The 8,939-nt window shown below is 44.9% G+C and overlaps 1 pseudogene; it reads left to right on the top strand.

Moving 5' to 3' along the window:
- The first annotated feature begins 2,676 nt into the window (after window positions 1-2,676).
- LOC127208592 (macrophage migration inhibitory factor-like) lies at window positions 2,677-5,433 on the top strand (annotated as a pseudogene).
- Window positions 5,434-8,939: the final 3,506 nt, after the last annotated feature.

Here is an 8,939-nt window from a genome sequence, read left to right as displayed (position 1 = left end):
GTCACACATCCTGAAGCCCCTAAGGTAATGACCGCGACCTGGCAGCCCCCATTCTAGGAGAGCCCATGCAGCCTTCCCAGCCTCAGTTGGGTTATTCACTGCAAGGCCCATTAAAATCTCAGCCTGGAACACACATGGGAAAAGAAGCCGTGGTGACAGGAAAGCAACTGAGACCAGGGTTGTCCTTTAGAAAGCATGTCCCCCTCCTCTCCTCACAACACTCAGAGCAGTGGGCATGGTGCTCTCAGATTCACTGTCTCAGTATTGGGGAGGTCAGGATGGAGGATAAGGAGCTAAGGCCACAGCAAGTTGAAGCAGCCTGTTACAGAGAGCCTCCCTCAAATGACAGTAAACACAAGCAAAACTCCAGATAAAACAAAACACTCTTGGGGCCTGGAGAGATGGATCAAAGGTTAAGAGAACTTGCTGTTCTGGTACAAGACAGAGGCTTAGTTCCCAGCACCCACATAGTGGCTTGTGGTCATCTGTACCTCTACTTCTGGAGGCTCTGACCCCCTCTTTTGTCCTCCACAGGCACCAGTCACATATGAGGCGCACTTACACATATGCAGGTAAACACTCAAATGCGTGAAATAAATCTAAAAATATTTATAAGCTTTGTGGGATAACTTTGATTTTCTCTGTGTAGTCCTGGTTGTCCTGCAACGAGTTCTGCAGACCAGGCTGGCCCTGAACACCCAGAGATCTGCCTGCCTCTGCCCCTCAAGTGCTGGAATATGTTCATTGAGTGTATGTGTGCATGCACGCTCAGTGCCATGACACGTACATGGAAGTGTCAGAGGACTTGAGGGAGTCAGTGTTCTCCTGCCAGGTGAGTTCTGGGGACTGAACTTAGGTCATTTATCTTAGTAAAGGTAAAGGGTAAAGGTGTATGCCACCACTGCCCTGCTTGCTTTTACTTTTCAATGAAAACAAAAAATAAATACACGCTGAGAGCAGGAGAAGCAACATGGCAGTGTTGGCAGCTCGCAAGGTGAGGGTGGATGGCTGTGTTGCTCTCTCAGATCCTCTTGATACAGAACTGGGGACAACAAATGCAGTCTGTGAAAGGAAGCGAGGAAGGTGGGGATGGAGAGAGGCTCATTGCCAGGGACTCCAAGTTTGCTATGCCTGCAAACACTGGCACCTAAGGACGCCATTGCCCAAGGCCTCTCATGGCTGGTGTCTTCCTCATGGTCCTGCAGACTACCCAATTCTGTTGCTTCTGCTGGGGAAGCTGGAGGAAGAGGAGGCACATGCAATCTTATATAGTGTGTGGTTAAACTACAGTATAGAGAAGGGAATATAGTTATACACTCTTAGTTTAAAAGTACCATACAATTCCTCTAGTGCTGGATATGTATGAGTTTGTAGTTTAACCATACATTATATAAGGCTGTGCTGGGTGTGGTGGTGCATGCCTGTAATCCCAGAACTCAGGAAGCAGGGGCAGGTGGCTCTTCATGAGTTCGAGGCCAGCCTGGTCTACAGAGTGAATGCAGGACAGCCAAGGTCACAGAGAGAAACCCTATCTCAAAACCAAAACCAAAACCAAAACCAAAACAAAATACAGCCCCCTGCCCCCCAAAAGACAGCATATATCCATTCACTATATAAAAGCACAAAGCACACAACTAGGCTGCTGAGATGGCAGAGGATAAAGGCAGGCATTAAAGGCACTTGCCACTAAAACTAATGTCCTGAGTGTCATTCCCAGGACTGGTGGAAAGAGAATATTGAGTCCATCAAGTCCTCTGACACTTCCATGTACATGTCATGACATATGAGCATGCACGCACACATACACACTTCCATGTACATGCCATGGCATATGAGCATGAAGCACACATATACACAGAAAATGTGTAAAACACTTTTAAAGGGGCTGGAGAGATGGCACAGGAGTTAAGAGCACTGACTGTTATCTCAGAGGACCCAGGTACGATTCCCAACACCACATGGCAGCTCATAACTGCCTGTAACTCCTGTTCCAGGGGATCACCTGACATAGACACACATGCAGGCAAGACACCAATGTATATAAAATAAAAAAAGCTTTTAAAGTATATTACCAAGTTCTGTCTTTTCTGTAATACAGTTTAATCACATGCTGTGTATTCCTAAGAATGGGACTACACTTCACTTTTATTTGCTCTGAACATGCCCAAATCAATATTTTTGCCATATAAAAAATCATTCCTCAAGTGTCTGCTCACTCTGAGCCTCATCTTGGCCATGTACCTTCTCTTTCCGTCTTCTGAGTGGTCCCTTTCAGTCTGAATTGGTTGTACTCTGAGGCCATCTTTAAATTTTAAGTATTTAGGTACATGTGTGTGTGTGTGCCTGAGTATATGTCCATGTACCAAGTGTGCACAGGAGGAGCCTGAGGAGGCCACCAGAACAGGGACTTGAGTTTAAAAAAATGGTTGTTAGCCACTGTGTGGGTGCTGGGAACAGAATGTGAGCCATCTTAATAAGTTTTGTGTTAATCTGTGTTACTGGGACCACTTCTGTCTGCAAAATTCACTGATTTAGTTTCAGAGATGTTCAGTGACATCTTCTTAAAACTCTGTAACCTCTGTCAATACCGTGTGTGTGTGTGTGTGTGTGTGTGTGTGTGTGTTCTGACTGACAGTACCACTGTGCACCAGGCAACACTAGTACCAACTGTCAAACATGAGTGAAAAATCCCTCAGCCTTCGCCACAGGGACCATAGAGTGAGGACAAGCCATGCTGGGCCCTATCTGAATTCTCCATCTGTGGCAGCTGAGAATGGAAATCATGAATGTTGCTTTGGAGAACTTATTGCATTAGGTAAGTATACAAACAGGGACAGGACACAATAAGGCAGATGAAATTTGAAATTTAGTGGAAAAGGTAGATGAGCTGATTAAACAACTTTCTGAAGAATAAATATAGTGTCTTTTAAGTGTCACTAGGGAACTCTAAGCCCTTCTGGTGGTTGAGAGTAATGTAACCTTGTATTGCGAAATGGTCACTGTCTCCTACAATTCCTTTTTCGTAGCCCAGTGCCTAGCCATGGTAGTTGCTCAAAAATGTTGCATACCCTACTGTGGTTTGTTAAAATTAGTTTCCACGTAGCAGCCTTCTCTCTCCTGTATGTTCTGACAGATGAAACTGTCGAGCAAGCAGGTTAAGAAAGCCTAGACCTTGATTTAGCCCTAGAACCAAAGGAAAGCTAACCTTTCCTGACTACCTTTCTCCCTGTGCTTGCTGCATCTCAATGATGACAGAACTCTAGTGTAGCTGGCTTTCTGTAACAATGGCGACTCTCTGAGACCTCATTCCTAACAGTACTTATAGAAGAGTAGGTTATACCCCTACACTGACAGGTATGTTCTGCGACGTGCACATTATGACCCTTGGGCAACACACTGCCTTCCTTGTGCAGCAGCCTCTGTGGGAACCTGCATCTCTCCACCACTTCCGTCGCATGAGCTGGACACTGGAAGGCAGCAGCCACCCCAGGAGTTGTATAATAATTGCAGTTGCCAGATAAAATACAAAAAAGCTCAGTTAAGTTTGATTTTCAGGAAAACAACAAATAGTCTGTATGTTTTTTTCACTGATTATTGGATATACAAATGTAACTGGGCATCCTGTATTTTAATTTGTTCAACTTGGCAACTTTATTATTAATTAGTCTAGCTACGTGCACACCTTTAATCCCAGCACTTGGGAGGCAGAGACAGGTGGATCTCTGAGTTGGAGGCCAGCCTGGTCTACAGAGTGAGTTCCAGGACAGCCAAAGTTACATAGAAAAACAAATTAGTCTAGAAAATGTGCAATAATTAAAAAGAAAACAATATGTCAATATTTGTGGACTGGAAGGCGCTAAAACTGGCAGAGGGCTAGTCAGTGTCAGCTTATGGGGCATGCCTCAGAATCCTTTATGGTCACACAAAGCTTAGTAATTTCCTTTCCTCCACCCCTAAACAGTGAAAATCTCTTTTTACTGAATTCACATGTGCTCAAACTGATGCAGCTGGTCCTGCCTCTTTGTTTTATCCAACAGAGGAACCAACCAGCTGTCTCTACCTCACTGTCATTGCAGCAGAACACACTGGAGAGGGTGTAGGACTGGGGGTCCAGGTTAGCAGTGGCAGGAGCGGGATTGAACAGCGTTTTCACTACAAAGGAATGGGAAAGGGGATCAATAGTTATCATTTAAAAATATTAATTTAATCTTTTTAGTTCTCTTTTAGGTCAGATGTAAAGTAACGGGTTTTGGTACGGCATTTTCATACCATTTTGACAAGGGGTATACATAGACACTAACTGAGAGAGATCTGAGGGCCATCACTTTTGCACTCAACCAGATTGAATATCTACTAAACCACAGACACAGAAAGGCTCGAGATCTCAGTCCTTACAACAGCCTACTGTCTCCATTTCCTCTGCTTGTTTGTTTGCTTATTTTTGTTTATGTTTTTTTAACTTTACCATTTCAGCTTCAGGGGCAAGCGTCAGATTGACAACTAACATGATTATATAGTTTAGGTGAGGGCAACAAGTGTATTAAAGTAACAGTTGGTATGTAAGGACATATATGAATTTGGATGGAATGGTGAACATTTTTGTAGGTTTGTAAGGTGTACTTATCTGTTGGGGTGGTCCACAAATTAATTTTTCAGGGAAGAAAAAGTGACAGGAAAGAAACAGCAAAGCGTTAGAAATTTTCCTAGTAGTAACAGCATGCCTTCAGTGCCAGCACCCAGGGAGGCAGAGGCAGGCAGACCGCTTGAGTCTGAGGCCAGCCTGGTCTACAAATTGAGCCTGGAACAGCCAAGGCTACACAGAGAAACCCTTTCTTGAAAAACCACCACCACCACCACCAACAACAACAACTGAAAAAAAAAAAAAAAAAAAAAGAAAATCCTTAAGTATATGTATATATATATACAGCCATTAGTACAGGACAGAAGTGCTTTTCAGAGGAGAAAAATGAAACATAGAGAGATGAGGCCCAATGCTCACGTCATACTCTCACACATGATAAGGCTGAGTCCTAACCAAGAGTCCCTTGGCTTTGATTTTAAAGTTTGAGTCTCTTTAAAATAGCAACACGACGTTCCTTCTTCGTCCTCCAGTCAGCCCGCACAGTCCAGTCCCTTCACCACCATGCCGATGCCAATGTTCCCCGCGCCTCTGTGCCAGAGGGGCTGGCGCAGGTCACCGGCAACCCGCACAGTACATCGCAGTGCACGTGGTCCAGGACCAGCTCATGACTTACAGTGGCATGAATGACCTTTGTGCCCTCTGCAGCCTCCACAGCATCTGCAAGATCGGCAGCGCCCAGAATCGCACCTACAGCGAGCTGCTGTGCGTGCATCAGCCCGAACCGGATGTACACTAACTATTACGACATGAACGCAGCCACCGTGGGCTGGAACAGTTCCAGCTTCGCTTGAGTATTGGGCTGGCAGACTTACCTGCACCTCTGTTCGTGGAGCCTTGCTGACACTGTATTCTGTGTTTGTCCACCAGTAGAGATGCCCGACTTCTGGTTGGAAGAAATAACACATTCCTCCAGTACCAATGCACAGTATCTCACAGCAGTTCCTGGTGTGAAATTCTGCAAATTATTTTAAAGGACTTAGAAATTCCATTTGCAAAAGGCTCCTACTTTGTGACAAAACAACTGAGTTGGCTGGATTTCTTTTGTCAGCCTGGATCCATAGATTCACAAGGCAAACAATGCCACCTGATTAGTCCTAAGTAAAAGTCTTTCAGCTGCAGTTCTTAGAAACTGTTCTAGAACAATGGTTACAAGTTTGTTCACACAGCAGGAGAGCCTGATCAGACAGATGGAGGGCTTCTAGCCTCCACTTCCAGCCCACTGATCCAGGAACCCACACACTCACAGGTTCTCTAGGTGGCTCTCGTAGCTAGCTCAGCAGTGACACATCCTCCTGTCCTGGGGAGATGTTAATCTGCTTATGGCTGATAGAGACCCCATTGCTGCAACACTGTGAGTGTGTCCAGCCTGCTCTGACCTTCGTAGGTCTTACTTAGCAGTTGGGTCAGTCATTGGTCTTGACCAGTCTAGCCTAACAATAGCACTACACTTTTGTTATTTTAAACTTTACAATGTCCTCCCACACAAATTATATGTTTTTTTTTTTTCCTTCCTGCTCTGATTTTTGTACAGGGCAATTGTTTGGCTTAAATTAGAAAATGCATGTAAAAGCCCCATATAAACTATAAAGTGTTGTCCAAATATAAAGGATTATTACTGTTATTATACTGTCTTTTGCACACAACCTACAGCCACACCTGTCCACCCCTCTTCTGCCTTCTGATAGATCGTGTAGCCCACCCCCAATCTCTCAGTGGTTTTCTCATGTCTTCAGGGATGAGAGGTGTCCACTACACACACATGTTCCTCAGGGCAGTCAGGTTTTCAGTTTTCTGACTAGCACTGCGCGGGTGGGGGGGTGGGGTGGGGGTTGGGGGGGTGGAGGGTGAGGGATGGACTGGATGACAGTGGCTCCACAGGCGCATATGTGTCAGCTGAGGGAACTGACAAGGGGTAGGAGGTGCAGCACTGTTGGAGGAGCTGTGTTTATGGGGTGGGCTTTGAGGTTTCAAAGCCTCTGCGTCATGCCTGTGTCCAGGATGTGAGCTCTCAGCCATTGCTCCAGTACCACGCCTGCCTGCTTGCTGCCATGCTCCCTAGAGCCATGAGGGCCACAGACCCTACGCCCCTGAGACTTTAAGTCCCAAATAAACTCTTTCTTCTATAGGAAGCTGTCTTAGACAGTGTTCTTGCTGTGAAGAGACACCATAACCATGGGAGCCCTTATAAAGGACAACACTTAATTGGGGCTAGCTTACAGCTTCAGAGGATTAGTACATTGTCAACATGGTGGGGAACATGGTGGCACATGGGTGCACATGGTGCTGGCGAGGCAGCTGAGAGTACTACATCCAGTTCTGTAGGCAATAGGAAGACAGACCCACTGAGCTTGGCTCGAACCTCAGAAACCTCAAAGCCAACCCTCAGTGAGACGCTTCCTCCTACAAGGCCACGTCTCCTAAGCCTTGCCGCTCCCTCATGACCAAGCATTCAAATCTATGAGCCTATGGGGCCATTCTCATTCAAACTTCCCTGGTTGCTCTGATCATGGGATCTCATCACAGAAGCAGAAAAGTAATCAATGCAAGTATACTGTTCTCTGATTGCCTCAAGCACTAAATTGAATGCAGTTGCTCATCTAGCATGATCCTCAGCATTCCTCAGCACCTGAGCACAGGTTCCACATCAAGGTACCAGGAACAAAGATGCCGGATGAAGCCTTCTTAGAGAAGTTCCTGTTGGTTCCTTCAGAGATCCAGGATCTAGCAATTCCTCTCCTGTGCTCATCTTCAGAAGGTGAGAAGCTACAGATATGAAGTATGACGATGGTCATGCTACTGCTAATGATAGAAAGCAAAAAGAATTCTCGATATCTATCCAAGGGGTTGCTTTAGAGAATTGCACTGGCTGCTCTAAGCTATATGGCTGGTCCTCTTTTTTCTTGGCCTACATGATACGTACCCTAAAGCTGCTAAAGAGTGATGCTTTATCAGAAAACTATCTCTATACTTCATTTACTAAAAAGAAGGCAGTCTTGTGTCAACCCTTCCGTCTAAAAGAAAGCAAAGCATCACTGGAAGTGTATCTGCTTGTAGAGAGGAGGAAACGTCTGAGCCGTCCCTCACTAATCTCAGAAATGATTAGTTATAAAGAGTACTGGGAACAAGCCTGGCTGTAGATTCGGTGTTGTACTTCATGGAACGACCTCGTTCTTAAAACATTCACAGTATCTTCTACCAATGAAGAAATGATAATTGGATTAGTAGCGGGGGATAGTGGAAAATAAATTAGGATACAAGTGAAACACCATCAACAAGGTCTGGAAAATCATGGACGGTAGATGATGGTATTATGTGGGCTTACTGGGCTATGCTCCCTGTCTACATATTTGTAATGTTCTATGATGAGAACAAATGTTAAATAGAATTACCCTGTATTTTAAGTATCAATGCTGGAATGAGGAACTCTATAAATTAATTACCATAAATATTGCATAAAATCCGGCAAGTCCTATTTGTCTGTACTTCACTGGGGCAACATTCCTTCCAACTGTCACTGTTTATGTAAGCGTAGAGTCTGATGTGTGGTTTATAGCACCCAAGCTTAGGGCAGAAGTGAAAATGTTATAAGGAAATCACTCTTCTTGGCTTCTGCTTTTATAAATAAACAGAAACCCTTTACCAGGATGGACAAACACGAGGAACTAGTGGACATAGGTAGTGAAAGAGAAGTACAAAATTTTAATACCCGAAGTGGAATCAATACACAGCTATTCTGAGTTGAAATCCTCTCCTCCTCTTTTCGTAGCCATAAAACATATCCAAATTGGTAAAAATAAACAAATAAATCAAATCCTGTGTGTATGCTTTCTATTTCCCAGCACCCATCTCATCAATCTACCTTCTGTGCCATTCTAGTCCCACCCCCTCCCTCCACTCATCCTGTCCTTTCAGAGAGTCCCACAGAAGTGCCTATGACAGTCACTCTCTTCTTCCCAGCAGCCACCTAGGAATGGAGGGGGAGTGCATTAGGATTTCCAAGGGAACATACAAATCTAGTGTGTGAGAAAATCAGGACCAAAAGAGGAGCCAACCCTTGCCAGAAAGTTGGGTTTTTTCCAACCCCATGAAAAGGAACGTATGGGCATCTCTAAGTGAGTGGTAACAGAAAACACAGAACTACTTCAGCTCCTCAGCCCCGTGTAGGGTGTTATCTTCTGTCCGTTCCTGAGAGGCCACGGCAAACCTAAGAGTGTAAATCCAATCAACGTCAGTGGCACAGGCTAAGAAGCAGATACTTACAGCTGCTTAAGGAAGGGCACACTAAAAGAAAGGATTG

The sequence above is a fragment of the Acomys russatus genome, chromosome 25, assembly GCF_903995435.1.
Source record: "Acomys russatus chromosome 25, mAcoRus1.1, whole genome shotgun sequence".
Taxonomy (NCBI): Eukaryota; Metazoa; Chordata; class Mammalia; order Rodentia; family Muridae; genus Acomys; species Acomys russatus.
Note: the sequence above shows the minus strand (reverse complement) of the source record. Positions and strands in the feature narration are given on the sequence as shown.